At 39.1% G+C, this 14,262-nt stretch overlaps 1 protein-coding gene across 9 annotated transcripts in view; it reads right to left on the bottom strand.

Annotated features, from left to right (window-relative positions):
- Positions 1-14,262, bottom strand: part of LOC140638547 (phospholipid-transporting ATPase ABCA3-like) — a 195,415-nt gene that overhangs the window by 164,403 nt on the left and 16,750 nt on the right. The gene's annotated exons all lie outside the window — the stretch shown is intronic.

Raw genomic sequence — 14,262 nt, 5'->3', positions numbered from 1 at the left:
TCTTCTGACTAGCAGTTTATCAATTTTATTAATTCTTTTGAAGAACCAGCTAATTAGTTTCACTACTTCGTTCTATTGTTTTTTGTTGTTGTTGTTGTTTATGTAGCACTTACTTATGCTCTTATCTTTATTATTTCCATTCTGCTGGCATTAGGCTTTATTACTGTTCCTTTTCTAGCTCCTTTAAATGTAAGGTTAGGGGATCCCTGGGTGGCGCAGCGGTTTGGCGCCTGCCTTTGGCCCAGGGCGCGATCCTGGAGACCCGGGATCGAATCCCACATCAGGCTCCCGGTGCATGGAGCCTGCTTCTCCCTCTGCCTATGTCTCTGCCTCTCTCTCTTTCTCTCTCTGTGACTATCATAAATAAATAAAAATTAAAAAAAAATAAATAAATGTAAGGTTAGGTTATGTATTGAGATTTTTCTTGATTCTTGAGGTAGGCCTGAAATATACATCTCCCTTAGGATTGCCTTTGCTGCATCTGAATGATCTTGAACTATTGTGTTTTCATTTGCTTCCATGTATTTTTTGAATTCTTCTTTAATTTTCTGGTTAACCCATTCATTCTTCAGTAATCTCCATGTATTTGTGATCTTTCCAAATTTTTTCTGTTGTTGACTTCCAGTTTTATAGTGCTGTGGTTGAAATTAATCCTGGTATGATCTCCATCTTTTTGTACCAGTTGAGGGCTGAACTGTGACTTAGTATGTAACCTATTCTGGAGAATGTTTCATGTGCACTTGAAAAGAAGTGTACTCTACTGCTTTAGGATAAAATACTCTGAATAAATGTTAAGTCCATCTGGTCCAGTGTGTAATTCAAAGCCATTGTTTCCTTGTTGAGTTTCTGCTTTGTTTTTTTGTTTGTTTTAAGATTTTATTTATTTATTCATGAGACAGAGCCAGAGAGAGACAGAGAGAGACATAGAGACATAGGCAGAGGGAGAAGCAGACTCCTTGCAGGGAGCCTTACACGGGACTTGATCCCGGGTCTCCAGGATCAGTTCCTGGGCTGCAGGCAGGCGCCAAACCACTGAGCCACCCGGGCCGCCCTGATTTTCTGCTTTGATGATCTGTCCACTGCTATGAGTGGGGAGTTAAAATCCCTACAATCATTATATTATTATCAACAAATTTTTTAATGTTTATTATATATTTGGATGTCTCCAAGTTGAGGGCACAAATATTTAAAATTGTTATATCTTCTTAATAAACAGATTTCTTAATGCCCTTCTTCATGTCTTGAGTCTTTGGTTTAAAATCTAGCTTTTCTGATAAAAGTATGGCTATTCTTGGTTCTTTTAGGTCTAAAATAAGTCTCTTGTTATGGTTGATATTTTTGACTCTGCTACTGTTCATACAGCCATTCTGCACTGGACAAAATGACCAGAAGGAAGAATTCACCATAAAAGAAAGAACCAGAAGTAATAATCTCTGCCACAGATCTAATGGATATAGATTTAAGTAGCATGTCAGAGGTACAATTCAGGGGTACAATTATAAAGTTACTGGTAGCTCTTGAAAAAAGCATAAAAGATTCTCTTACTGCAGAACTGAGATATAATCAAGCCAAAATTAAAAATGCCTTAACTAAGATGCAGTCTAAACTGGATGTTCTGACAGCTAGGGTAGAAGGCAGAAGAGAGAGTGAATGACATAGAAGACAAGTTGACATAAAGGAAGGAAGCTGAGGAAAAGACAGAAAAACAACTAAGAGCCCATGAGGAGAAACTCTGGGAATTAAGTGATAGTTTGAGAAAGAATAATAATCGTCTTATTGGGATTCTGAGGGTATGCAGAGACAGAGAGGATCAGAAAGTATTTTGAACAAATAATAGCTGAAAACTTCCCTAATCTGGAGAAGGAAACAGGCATTCATAACCAGGAGATAGAGAAGATCCCTTCAAAATCAACAAAAACTGATCAAAATCCCTAAATATAATAGTGAAGCTTGCAAATTTCAGAGATAAAGAGAACATCTTAAAAGCAGCTTGAGACAAGAGAGTCCTAATCTATATGGGGAGAAATATCAGATTAACAGCAGACCTATTCACAGAGACCTGGCAGACCAGAAAGGCTGGCATGATATATTTAGGATACTAAATGAGAAAAACATGCAGCCAAGAATACTTTATCCAGCAAAGCTGTCATTCAGAATAGGAGAGATAAAGAGCTTCCAAGATAGGCAGAAACTGAAAGAATATGTGACTACCAAACCAGCTCTGCAAGAAAGATCAAGGGGGACCTGTAAAAGAAAGAGGAAGTCCAAAGAAATAATCCACAAACAGAGATTAAATAGGAATTACAATGACACTAAATTCATATCTTTCAATAGTTACTCTGAATGTGAATGGGCTAAATGATCCAGTCAAAAGACACAGGGTATCAGACTGAATAAATAGGCAAGACCGATCTATATGCTGTCTAGAAGAAACTCATTTCAGACCTTAGGACACCTTCAGACTGAAAATGAGGGGGCAGAGAAACATTTACCATGCAAATGGTCTTCAAAAGAAAACTGGGGTAGCAATCGTGATATCTGATAAATTAGATTTTAAACCAGACTCTAAAAAGAGATGAAGAGGGACACTGTATCATACTAAAGGGTCTATCCAACAAGAAGACCTATCAATCATGAATATATATGTCCCTAATGTGGGAGCAGCCAATTATATCAACCAGTTAATAACCAAAGTAAAGAGAAACATGGAGGGCAGCCCTGGTGGCTCAGCGGTTTAGTGCCACCTTCAGCCCAGGGCGTGATCCTGGAGACCTGGGATCGAATCCCATGTCAGGCTCCCTACATGAGGCCTGGTTCTCCCTCTGCCTGTGTTTTGGCCTCTCATGAATAAATAAATAAAATCTTTTTTTTTTTTTTAAAAAGAGACACATGGGTAATAAGACATTTTTAGTAGGAGACTTCAACATGGCACCACAGCAAAGGACAGATATTCTAAGCAGAAGATCACCAAAGTAAGGAGGGCACTGAATGACACACAGAATCAAATGGATTTCACAAATATATACAGATCATTCCATCCTAATGCAGCAGAATACACATTCTTCTCAAGTGCACATGGAACTTTCTCCAGAATAGATAACAAACTAGGTCACAAATCAGGTCTCACCTGATACCAAAATATTGGGATAATTCCTTGCGTATTTTCAGACCACAGTGTTTTGAAACTTGAACTCAAGGAGGGCAGGGCAATTCAAAAAGAAAAAAAAAAAAAAAAAGGAGGGCAGGGCAAGATAGCGGAAGAGTGGGAGTCCTCAACAAACCTGGTCCCACCAACTTATCTAGATAACTTTCAAAACATCCTGAACATCTATGAATTTGACCTGAGATTTAAAGACAGAACAGCTGGAACGCTACCGAGAGAAAAGTTTTCGCTTCTAACAAGGTAGGAAGGCAGAAAAAAAAAAGAAAGAAAGAATCAAGTGGGGGAGGGGCATTGTGAGTAGCAGGGCTAAAGCAGAGCTGGGAAAGCCTCTGGGAAGGAAAGTCCAGCCCTTGAGAAGTGGGAACTTTAAAAATCTACACTGGATTTTTCCCAGATGGAAAAGTGCTTAGCAGAGAAATCGGGCAAAATCCCAGGATGGGCAGTGAAGCCTTAAGATTTCCTGGTCACTATTAGAAGAGGGGCGCCTGGAGGGAAGCTCACTGCAAACTGCGGTATGATATCAGTAAAAGGCTGGAGTGTGACAGCCTTCCAGGGCATTTGGGAGAAAGCCAGTTGGTTGGGCGGGACAGATCTGGACAGAGGTGGCTGTTTTCCTATCCCTTCGGAGAGGTGGCCCCTGGGAGCACAGTTCCAGCAGCATAGGGCCCTGGATCCCAGGGCGCCCAAGCAGACAAATCTGGTGATCCTGCATTCCCCTTGGGATAAAAGGAACTGGGAAGGGCACAGCACAGAGAGGACTCTCCTGCTGCTAGGTGCCCCCAAGCTGTACAGATCAGCTCACCTGCACCAGCCTGGTAGCATCTAGGCCAGTGTGGGCTGGGAGAATGCATTAGTTACTCGCCATGGAGCTGACTCCAGAGCTGGAAACCTGGCTGCCACCATTGTTTTTTTCCCTCCTTGTTTCACCATGTGCCTTGGAGAGGCCAGCTGCCAGGGAACAGGGGCCTCACAGGATAAACAGCTCCCATAAAGCCCAGCACCTAGCAAGGGGTGGGGCATCTCTGCCTAGGCACAGACACATGAGAATCAGCACAGCAGACCCCTCCTCCAGAAGACCAGCTGGATGAACAGGGGAAGAGCAAGTTCTTGACCAAGCAGCACTGGAAAACTCCAGGACCAAGGGAAAATCGAGGGAATATGGTATATACAACTAGGGTGCCCCCCTCTTTTAAAATATTTTTTTCTCCTTTTTCCATTACAACTGTTTTTTATACCAGACTAAAAATTTCCAATACTTTTTTCTTTTCCCACCTTAACTACAATATTTTACCAGCTCTTTATTTTTAAGTTTTTTCATTTTTGACTTTCATATTTCTACAGTTAAATGTCTTAGATACATTTTTCACTTCTGGATTCCCTTCAACATATTAAATTTAATTTTGGGAAATATAGGAGATACGGGTTTTTTGTTTTGTGTTTTTTGTTTTCTCTGCCTCATTTTGTTCTACAATGGCAGAAGTTAATACCACAAATTTCTTCTTGTGATTGAGTTCTTCTAAAACATGACCAGCACATACCCAGAACCAAGTGGAATACTGTGATGCTTCATTCTGTGGATCTTCATTCTGTGGATTATATTCTCTCTTCATTCCCATTCTGCCCCTCTCCTTTATCTCATTTATGTTTTGGTGGTCAATGTTGGAGCTTTCTATAAGTATTGCTGGTTTATATAAATTTGGGATTGAGCATCTTCTAATATACAGAACAAAATATACTCAGAACCAAGAGGATCACCCTCTACGACCCCTCAGGTAGACTACATTCTCTCTCCACTACCATCTCTTACCATCACCATCTCCCAGATCCCCTCCCCTTTTTTTCTTTTTTCTCTTTTTCTGCTTTACTTTCTCTTTTATTCTTTTTCTTTTTCCACTTCTTTGGGGTTTTTGGCCTTTTATTTTTTACTACTTTGTTTTAAAATTTGTTTACCATTTTAGTGGTCCTTTTGTTTTATTTTTTTCTGATCTTCTTTTTAATTTTCTGGTTTCTGACCTTGTCAGAATCATCTAGGGTGAAATTTACTTAGATCACGGTAGATATTTTTGACTCAGCCTGCTCATACAACCACACTGCACTGAACAAAATGACTAGAAGAAACAATTCACCACAAAAGGAAGAAACAGTACTCTCTGCCACAGAGTTACAGAATATGGATTTCAATTCGATGTCAGAGTCGATTCAGAAGCACAATTATAAAGCTACTGATAGCTCTGGAAAAAAGCATAAAGGACTCTAGAGACTTTGTTACTGCAGAATTTAGATCTGATCAGGCCAAATTAAAAATAAATTAAATGACATGCAATCCAAATTGGATGTCCTAACTGCTAGGGTTAATGAGGTGGAAGAAAGAGTGAGTGACATACAAGACAAGATGATGGTAAGGAAGGGAGCTGAGGAGAAAAAGGGAAAAACAATTAAGAGACCATGAAGAAAAGGCTAAGGGAAATAAATGATAGCCTGAGAAGGAACAATCTGTATAACTGGGGTTCCAGAAGACACTGAGAGGGAGAGAGGGCCACAAAGGATATTTGAACAAATCATAGCTGAGAATTCCCCTAAACTGGGGAGGGAAACAGGAATTCACAATCAGGAGATAGAGAAGTCCCCCCCCCAAAAAAAAACATTCAACACCTTGACATTTAATAGTGAAACAGGGACTAAATAGGAATTACAATGACACTAAATTCATATCTTTCAATAGTTACTCTGAATGGGAAAGGGCTAAATGATCCCATCTAAAGACAGAGGGTATCAGACTGGATAAAAAAGCAAGACCCATCTATTTGCTGTCTACAAGAGACTCATTTTAGACCTAAGAAATGAAGAGGGACACTATATCATATTTAAAGAATCTATCCAACAAGAGGACCTAACAATCATGAATATTTATGCCCCGAATGTAGGAGCTGCCAAGTATATCAACCAATTAATGACCAAAGTAAAGACATACTTAGATAATAATATACTAATACTGGGGGAATCAACACAGCGTTTTCTGCAAATGACAGATTTTCTGAGCACAACATCACCAAAGAAACAGGAGCTTTAAATGATACACTGGACCAGCTGGATTTCACAGATATTTACAGAACTTTCCATTGAAACGCAACTGAATACACATTCTTCTCAAGTGCACATGGAACTTTCCTCAGAATAGACCCCATCTGGGTCACAAATCAGGCCTTAACTGATACCAAAAGATTGGGATTATCCCCTGCATATTTTCAGACCATAATGCTTTGAAACTTGAACTCAATCACAAGAAGAAATTTGGAAGAATCAAACAAGTGGAGGTTAAAGAGCATCCTGCTAAAAGATGAAAGGGTCAACCAGGAAATTAGAGAAGAATTTAAAAGACTCATGGAAACTAATGAAGATAAAACCACTCAAAATCTTTGGGATACAGCAAAAGCAGTCCTGAGAGGGAAATACATCACAATGCAAGCACCGCCCCCAAATTGGAAAAAAACTCAAAATGCAGAAGCTTACCTTGCACCTAAAGGAACTGGAGAAAGAACAGAAAATAAAACCTACACCCAGGGGATCCCTGGTGGCTCAGCGGTTTAGCGCCTGCCTTTGGCCCAGTGCGTGATCCTGGAGTCTGGGGATGGAGTCCCACATCGGGCTCCCGGCATGGAGCCTGCTTCTCCCTCCTCCTGTGTCTCTGCCTTTCTCTCTCTCTCCCTCTCTCTCTCTATGTCTATCATAATAAAATAAATATAAAAAACTCTTCAAAAAAACCTACACCCAGCAGAAGAGAGTTAGTAAAGATTCGAGCAGAACACAATGAAATAGAGACCAGAAGAACTGTAGAACAGATCAACAAAACCAGGAGTTGGTTCTTTGAAAGAATTAATAAGATAGATAAACCATTAGCCAGCCTTCTTAAAAACAAAAGAGAAAAAAATAAAATCATGAATGAAAAAGGAGATCACCACCAATACCAAGGAAATACAAATGATTTTAAAAACATATTATAAGTAGCTATACGTCAATAACTTAGGCAATCTAGAAGAAATGGATGCATTTCTGGAAAACCACAAACTACCAAAACTGGAACAGGAAGAAACAGAAAACCTGAACAGGCCGATAACCAGGGAGGAAATTGAAGCAGTCATCCAAAACCTCCCAAGACAAAAGTCCAGGGCCAGATGGCTTCCCAGGGGGAATTCTTTGAAACATTTAAAGAAGAAACAATACCTATTTCTACTAAAGCTGTTCCAAAAGATAGAAAGAGATGGGAACTTCCCAACTCATTCTATGAGGCCAGCATCACCTTAATTCCAAAACCAGATAAAGACCCTACCAAAAAGGCGAATTATAGACCAATATCCCTGATGAACACAGATGCAAAAATTCTCAACAAGATACTAGCCAATAGGATCCAACAGTACATTAAGAAGATTATTCACCACCACTAAGTGGGATTTATCCCCGGGATGCAAGGGTGGTTCAACACTTGTAAAGCAATCAATGTGATAGATCATATCAACAAGAAAAAAAACGAGAACAATATGATCCTCTCAATAGATGCAGAGAAAGCATTTGATGGAATATAACATCCATTCCTGATCAAAACGCTGAAGAGTGTAGGGATAGAAGGAACATTCCTCAGCATCTTAAGAACCATCTACAAAAAGCCCACAGCAAATATCATTCTCAATGGGGAAACACTGGGAGCCTTTCCCCTAAGATCAGGAACATGACAGGGATGTCCACTCTCACCACTGCCATTCAACATAGTAGTAGAAGTCCTAGCCTCCCTCAGCAATCAGGCAACAAAAAGACATTAAAGGCATTCAAATTGGCAAAGAAGAAGTCAAATTCTCCCTCTTTGCAGATGACATGATACTCTACATAGAAAACCCAAAAGACTCCACCCCAAGATTGCTAGAACTCATACAGCAATTCGGCAATGTGGTAGGATACAAAATCAATGCCCAGAAATCAGTGGCATTTCTATACAATAACAATGGGACAGAAGAAAGAGAAATTAAAGACTCAATCCCATTTACAATTGCACCCAAAAGCAGAAGATATCTAGGAATAAACCTAACCAAAGAGGTAAAGGATCTATACCCTAAAAACTACAGAACACTTCTGAAAGAAACTGAGGAAGACACAAAGAGAAAAATATTCCATGCTCGTGGATTGGAAGAATTAATATTGTGAAAATGTCAATGCTACCCAGGGCAATTTACACATTTAATGCAATCCTTATCAAAATACCATGGACTTTCTTCAGAGAGTTGGAACAAATAATCTTAAGATTTGTGTGGAAATGAAAAGACACTGAATAGCCAGGGGAATATTGAAAAAGAAAGCCATAGCTGGGGGCACCACTATGCCAGATTTCAGGTTGTACTACAAAGCTGTGATCATCAAGACAGTGTGGTACTGGCACAAAAAGACACATAGATCAATGAACAGACTAGAGAACCCAGAAATGGGCCCTCAACTCTATGCTCAACTAATATTCGACAAAGCACAAAAGACTATCCACTGGAAAAAGAACAGTCTCTTCAATAACGGTGCTGGGAAAATTGGACAGCCACATGCAGAAGAATGAAACTAGGCCAATCGCTTATACCATACACAAAGATAAACTCAAAATGGTTGAAAGATCTAAATGTGAGAAAAGAATCCATCAAAGTCCGAGAGGAGAACACAGGCAACACCCTTTTTGAACTTAGCCACAGCAACTTCTTGCAAGATACATCTATGAAGATAAGGGAAACTTCCAGAAGCAAAAATGAACTATTGGGACTTCATTAAGATAAACAGTTTCTGCACAGCAAAGGAAACAGTCAACAAAACTAAAAGACAACCTACAGAATGGGAGAAGATATTTGCAAACGACATGTCAGATAAAGGGCTAGTATCCAAGATCTACAAAGAACTTATTGAACTCAACAGCAAAGAAACAAACAATCCAATCATGAAATAGGCAGAAGACATGAACAGACATTTCACCAAAGACGACCTACACATGGCCAACAAGCAAATGAAAAAAATGCTCCACACTGCTTGCCATCAGGGAAACACAAATCAAAACCACAGTGAGATACCACTTTACTCCTATGAGAATGGCTAAAATTAACAAGACAGGAAACAACAAATGTTGGTGAGGATGTGGATAAGGGGAACCCTCTTGCACTGTTGGTGGGAATGAAAGCTGGTACAGCCACTCTGGAAAACAGTGTGGAGTTTCCTTAAAGAGTTAAAAATAGAGTTACCCTATGATCCAGCAATTGCACTACTGGGTATTTACCCCAAAGATACAGCTATAGTAAAATGCCAGGACACCTGCACCCCAATGTTCACAGCAGCAATGTTCAAAATAGTCAAACTGTGGAATGAGCCATTATGTCCTTTGACAGATGAATGGACAAAGAAGATGTAAGATATACACACACACACACACACACACACACACACACAATGGAATATTACTCAGCCATCAGAAAGGACGAATAGCCCCCATTTACTTTGACATTGATGGTACTGGAGATTATTATGCTGAGTGAAATAAGTCAATCAGAGAAAGATAATTATCAAATAGTCTCAATCATATATGGAATATAAGAAATAGTGAAAGGGACCATAAGGAAAAAAGGAAACGGAATGGGGAAAAATTAGAGAGGAAGACAAATCATGAGAAACTCCTAACTCTGGGAAACAAAGAGTTATAAAAGGAGAAGTGGGTGTGGGGGTGTGGTAAATGGGTGATGGACATTAAGGAAGGCGAATGATGAATTGAGCACTGGGTATTATACTGTATGTTGGCAAATTGAATTTAAATAAAATATTTAAAAAATTGGGGATCCCTGGGTGGCTTAGCGGTTTGGCGCCTGCCTTTGGCCCTGGGCGCGATCCTGGAGTCCCGGGATTGAGTCCCGCGTTGGGCTCCCAGCATGGAGCCTGCTTCTCCCTCTGCCTGTGTCTCTGCCCCCCTCTCTCTTTCTCTCTGTCTATCATGAATGAATAAATTTTAAAAAAATCTTTAAAAAATTAAAAAAATGAGTCTCTGGTATGCAGCATAGAGGCAGATCTTGTGTGTGTGTGTTTTTTAAAGATTTTATTTATTTATTTATTTGTGAGAGACAGAGACATAGGCAGAGGGAGAAGCAGGCTCCTCATCCTCTGTTCTGTTCATTCTATCCTGATGGTTGTCAAGGTCCATTACCCTTCTTTCCCTCTTCTTTCAGCTTCATTATTTTCCATAATTTTATCTTCTATATCATTGATTCACTCCTCTGCTTTATCCATCCTCGTTTTTTTAAAAAAATATTTTATTTATTTGAAAGGGCGAGCGCGAGAGAAAGAGCAAGCAAGGGGAGGTGCAGAGGGAGAAGGAGAAGTGGGCTTTCCTCTGAGCAGGAAGCCCAATGTGGAGCTTAATCTTGGGACTCCAGGATCATGACCTGAGCTGAAGGCAGATGCTTGACCAACTGAGCCACCCAGTGCCTTCTCTTCTCATTTTTATGGCCTCCACTTGGGATTGCATCTTGGTTATAGCATTTGTAACTTTGGCCTGACTAGATTTTAGCTCTTATATCTCTGCGGTAAGGGATTCCATAGTGTCTTTTATGCTTTTTAAAAAAAAGCCGAGCTACTATCCTTATACTCGTTTAAATTCTAGTTCAGACTTCTTACTTATATCTATATTGATTAAATTCCTTGCCATGAGTCCTACTCCTGTTCTTTCTTTTGGAGTGAATTTCTTTGTCTCATCATTTTGTCCAGAAAAGAAAAGAAAAAGAAACAACAACAACAACAACAACAACAACAAAATAGATCCTGGGTGTATTTTTAGTCTGCTTGTTAAAAGAATCTAGGTCCCAACACAGGAAAGTAAAATTAAATACAATTCAGGTAAAAAAAAAAAAAAAAAAAAAAAATATATATATATATATATATAGAAAAACTTGAAAAAATAAGAAAATAAGTGAAATAACTATAATTAAAAAAATTAAAGTACAAAAGAGGCTAGATACTATTTTCCCCTAGAGCTGAAGCTTTGCATCCCGCTATGATCAGTAAACTTTGTGTGAGCTAGTTGTTTGTGCTTGTCTTCTGGGGTAAGGGCCTGTTGCACGGATGCTCACTCAGGTGGACCTACCCTAGAAGAAATGTGCCTCCAGGGCACAAGGAGGCAGGGCTTGGTATACGCAGTTCTGGATTCCACTAGATGGCGCTGTTTTGCTCCCTGAAGATTTTTCAGCGCTGATGAGTAGGATAAATACGGCAAAGCCCCACTTCCTAGCCTCAGACCTGAAAGTTTGCACTTTCCAATTTTCAGTGAACCCTCACAGAAGAGCAATCAATCACTCTTATCTTCCTGGTTTCCATCAGATCCCTGCCTTCACCCTTCCTGTGTCAGAGCTTTTTTTTTTTTTTTTATCTCAGGTGCATGACTGAGTTTCAAAACCAAATTTTAGGGACTTCTGTGGCGTGGACTTTCACTGTTCCTTTTGGGGGAGAACTTGCCACACTTTTGCTGCCTGCTGGCCTATCCCAGGAAAGTGGTCGCAGGATCATGACTGTCCAGTGGTTCACAGTTTATGGCAACACAGAACAGAAAGCTGGCACCTAGACTCGCTGTTCTCAGCTGGCTTTCATGCTCCTAATGCCTGGAAACAATGCAGCACTTAGTTGCCACTCTTTCTTATGACTCAGGGGATCCTCAGACCAAGGTGTCACACCTGGCCTTCCACCCTACTTTGCCACCCGAGCACCTTTAAGCTAGGCACGTCCCCCCTAGTAGCAGACTTCTAAAAGCTCCAATTTTGCATTTCACTGGTTGTAATACTTTCTTCGTACCACCGTATCCACAGCTCTCTCTCCCTGAATTCAAGTCTCCATACCTCCTATGTACCAAAAGGTGGTGGCTTTTCTACTTGTAGTCTTTCGGGGGGATGGGGTGACTGGGTGACAGGCACTGAGGGGGGCACCTGACGGGATGAGCATTGGTGTTATGCTGTATGTTGGCAAATCAAACTCCAATAAAAAAATATACAAAAAAGAAAGATTTGCAGTTTTTGTTCTCTCAAATCTCTAAGTGCTTTCCTGGGTGTTCAGAGTTATTTGATAACTATCTAACTGTATTAGAGGGACAAGACAAGCTTAGAGTGCCCTAATTCTCCTACATCTTAACTCTTCCTACTCATGAACTTGGGCTGTCTTCACGTTTACTTAAGTCTTCTGTAATTTCTTTCAACAGTGCTTTGTAGTTTTCAAAGCACACTTCTTGCACCTTTTTGACTATTCTTCAGTATCATATCCTCTGTTCTGTCCATTCTACTATCCAGCCATTCAACTAGCTTTTATGTTATTGTATTTTTAAGTTTATAATTCTTGTTTATAACTTCTATGTCTTTGCTAAGATTTTCTATTTTTTCCTTTCAAGACAACTTTTAGTTGTTTTTGAAACTTTTTTTTTTTATGGTGGCTCCTTTGAAATCTTTGTTATATCAAATTCCAACCTTGATTCATCTCAGTGTTTGTGTCAGTTGATTGTCCTTACTCATTCATATTGTGGTTTTTTTCAAAACAAGCAAGCAAAGGGAAAAAAATGAGAAAGAGAGATAGAGAGATAGAAATTAAGAAACAGACTTCTAATTATAGAGAACAAACTGATGGTTACCAGAGGGGAGGTGAGTAGGGGGATGGGTGAAATAGGTGAAGGAGATTAAAGAAAGCACTTGTCCTGATGAGCACTGAATAATGTCTGGAATTAATGAATCACTATATTGTACACCTGAAAGTAATATAGCACTGTATGTTAACTAACTAGAATTAAAATAAAATCTTTTAAAAAAAACATAGAAAAATAACTAAAACCTTGGCTGCTTTAAAATAGAAAAATCTAATCATCAAAAGAAAATCTGATCACAAAAAAACTGAAAGAAAAGCCACAAACTCGAAAAATATACAACACATATGAAAGACAAGAGATTCCTATGTAGCATATACAAAGAAATTGGTCAATTAATATGAAAAATAAATTTTTTCCATAGAAAGTTGGGGGGGAAAAAAGAAAATTGGGGGGAAAGACCAAATGTATACCTCACTAAAGAATGATTCATCACTTTAAACATGGACAGACATATGCTAATCTCATTAGAAACCAAGGAATTGGAAATTGAAGCCAAAGTTACATACCACTTCACACCTGTGGAATTAGCTAATTCACACCCATGGAATTAGTGAATATAAACATCTGAAAATATTAAATTTGATAACGAGAACTCTCAGACACTGTTGCTGGGAGTCTGAATTGGTGTCATCAGTTCAGAAAACAATTTGCCATTATGTAATAAATTTTAAGATGTGACCATGCCCCAGATATTTTATGTCCAAACATACATCCAGAGTACCTAACCTTCATAGTAGCACTGTTTTGCTGGCAAAATAGAAAAAAAAAATCTGTAAAAAATGTAAAGTGCCCAGTAGCAGAAATGGTAAATAAATTGTGATCTCTTTGAATAATGTAATACGATTCTGTAAATAAATCAGAACTCCCCCCAAAATTGTGATTTTTCTTGGATCTTTGTGTGACAGATAATTTTCCATTTTACCCTATTCATTTTGTCAATTATGCTAGGAGATAGGATCCTACTGAAATCTTTTATTACATCAGGCAGTGAGCCTATTTCAGTTTATCATAAGGTAATAGCTGGAATCTAGTACAAATATTTGAGGAAACAAGCAGAATCAATTAGTAATGAGAATAAAACTTGAAATGGCACTTAACACACTTTGAGCCAATGCATACTGTTGAGCCTAAATCCATTATCAGCATATGGATAATTCTGATTTAGTAAATGGAAGCTGGTACAGAAGCATAGAGTCATGGAAGGATGGGACATACGGAAAGAATATATAGTATCCTATCAGTGGTTTTATTAATTTTGCCTTTTACTTAACCTGCATCTGCATTATAAACATAGAGTTTGGCTCCATGTAGATTTTTTTTTAATTTTTATTTTATTTATTTATGATAGTCACAGAGAGAGAGAGAGAGAGAGAGAGAGACAGAGACACAGGCAGAGGGAGAAGCAGGCTCCATGCACCGG

The sequence above is a fragment of the Canis lupus genome, chromosome 8 (assembly GCF_048164855.1).
Source record: "Canis lupus baileyi chromosome 8, mCanLup2.hap1, whole genome shotgun sequence".
NCBI classification, from domain to species: Eukaryota; Metazoa; Chordata; class Mammalia; order Carnivora; family Canidae; genus Canis; species Canis lupus.
Note: the sequence above shows the minus strand (reverse complement) of the source record. Positions and strands in the feature narration are given on the sequence as shown.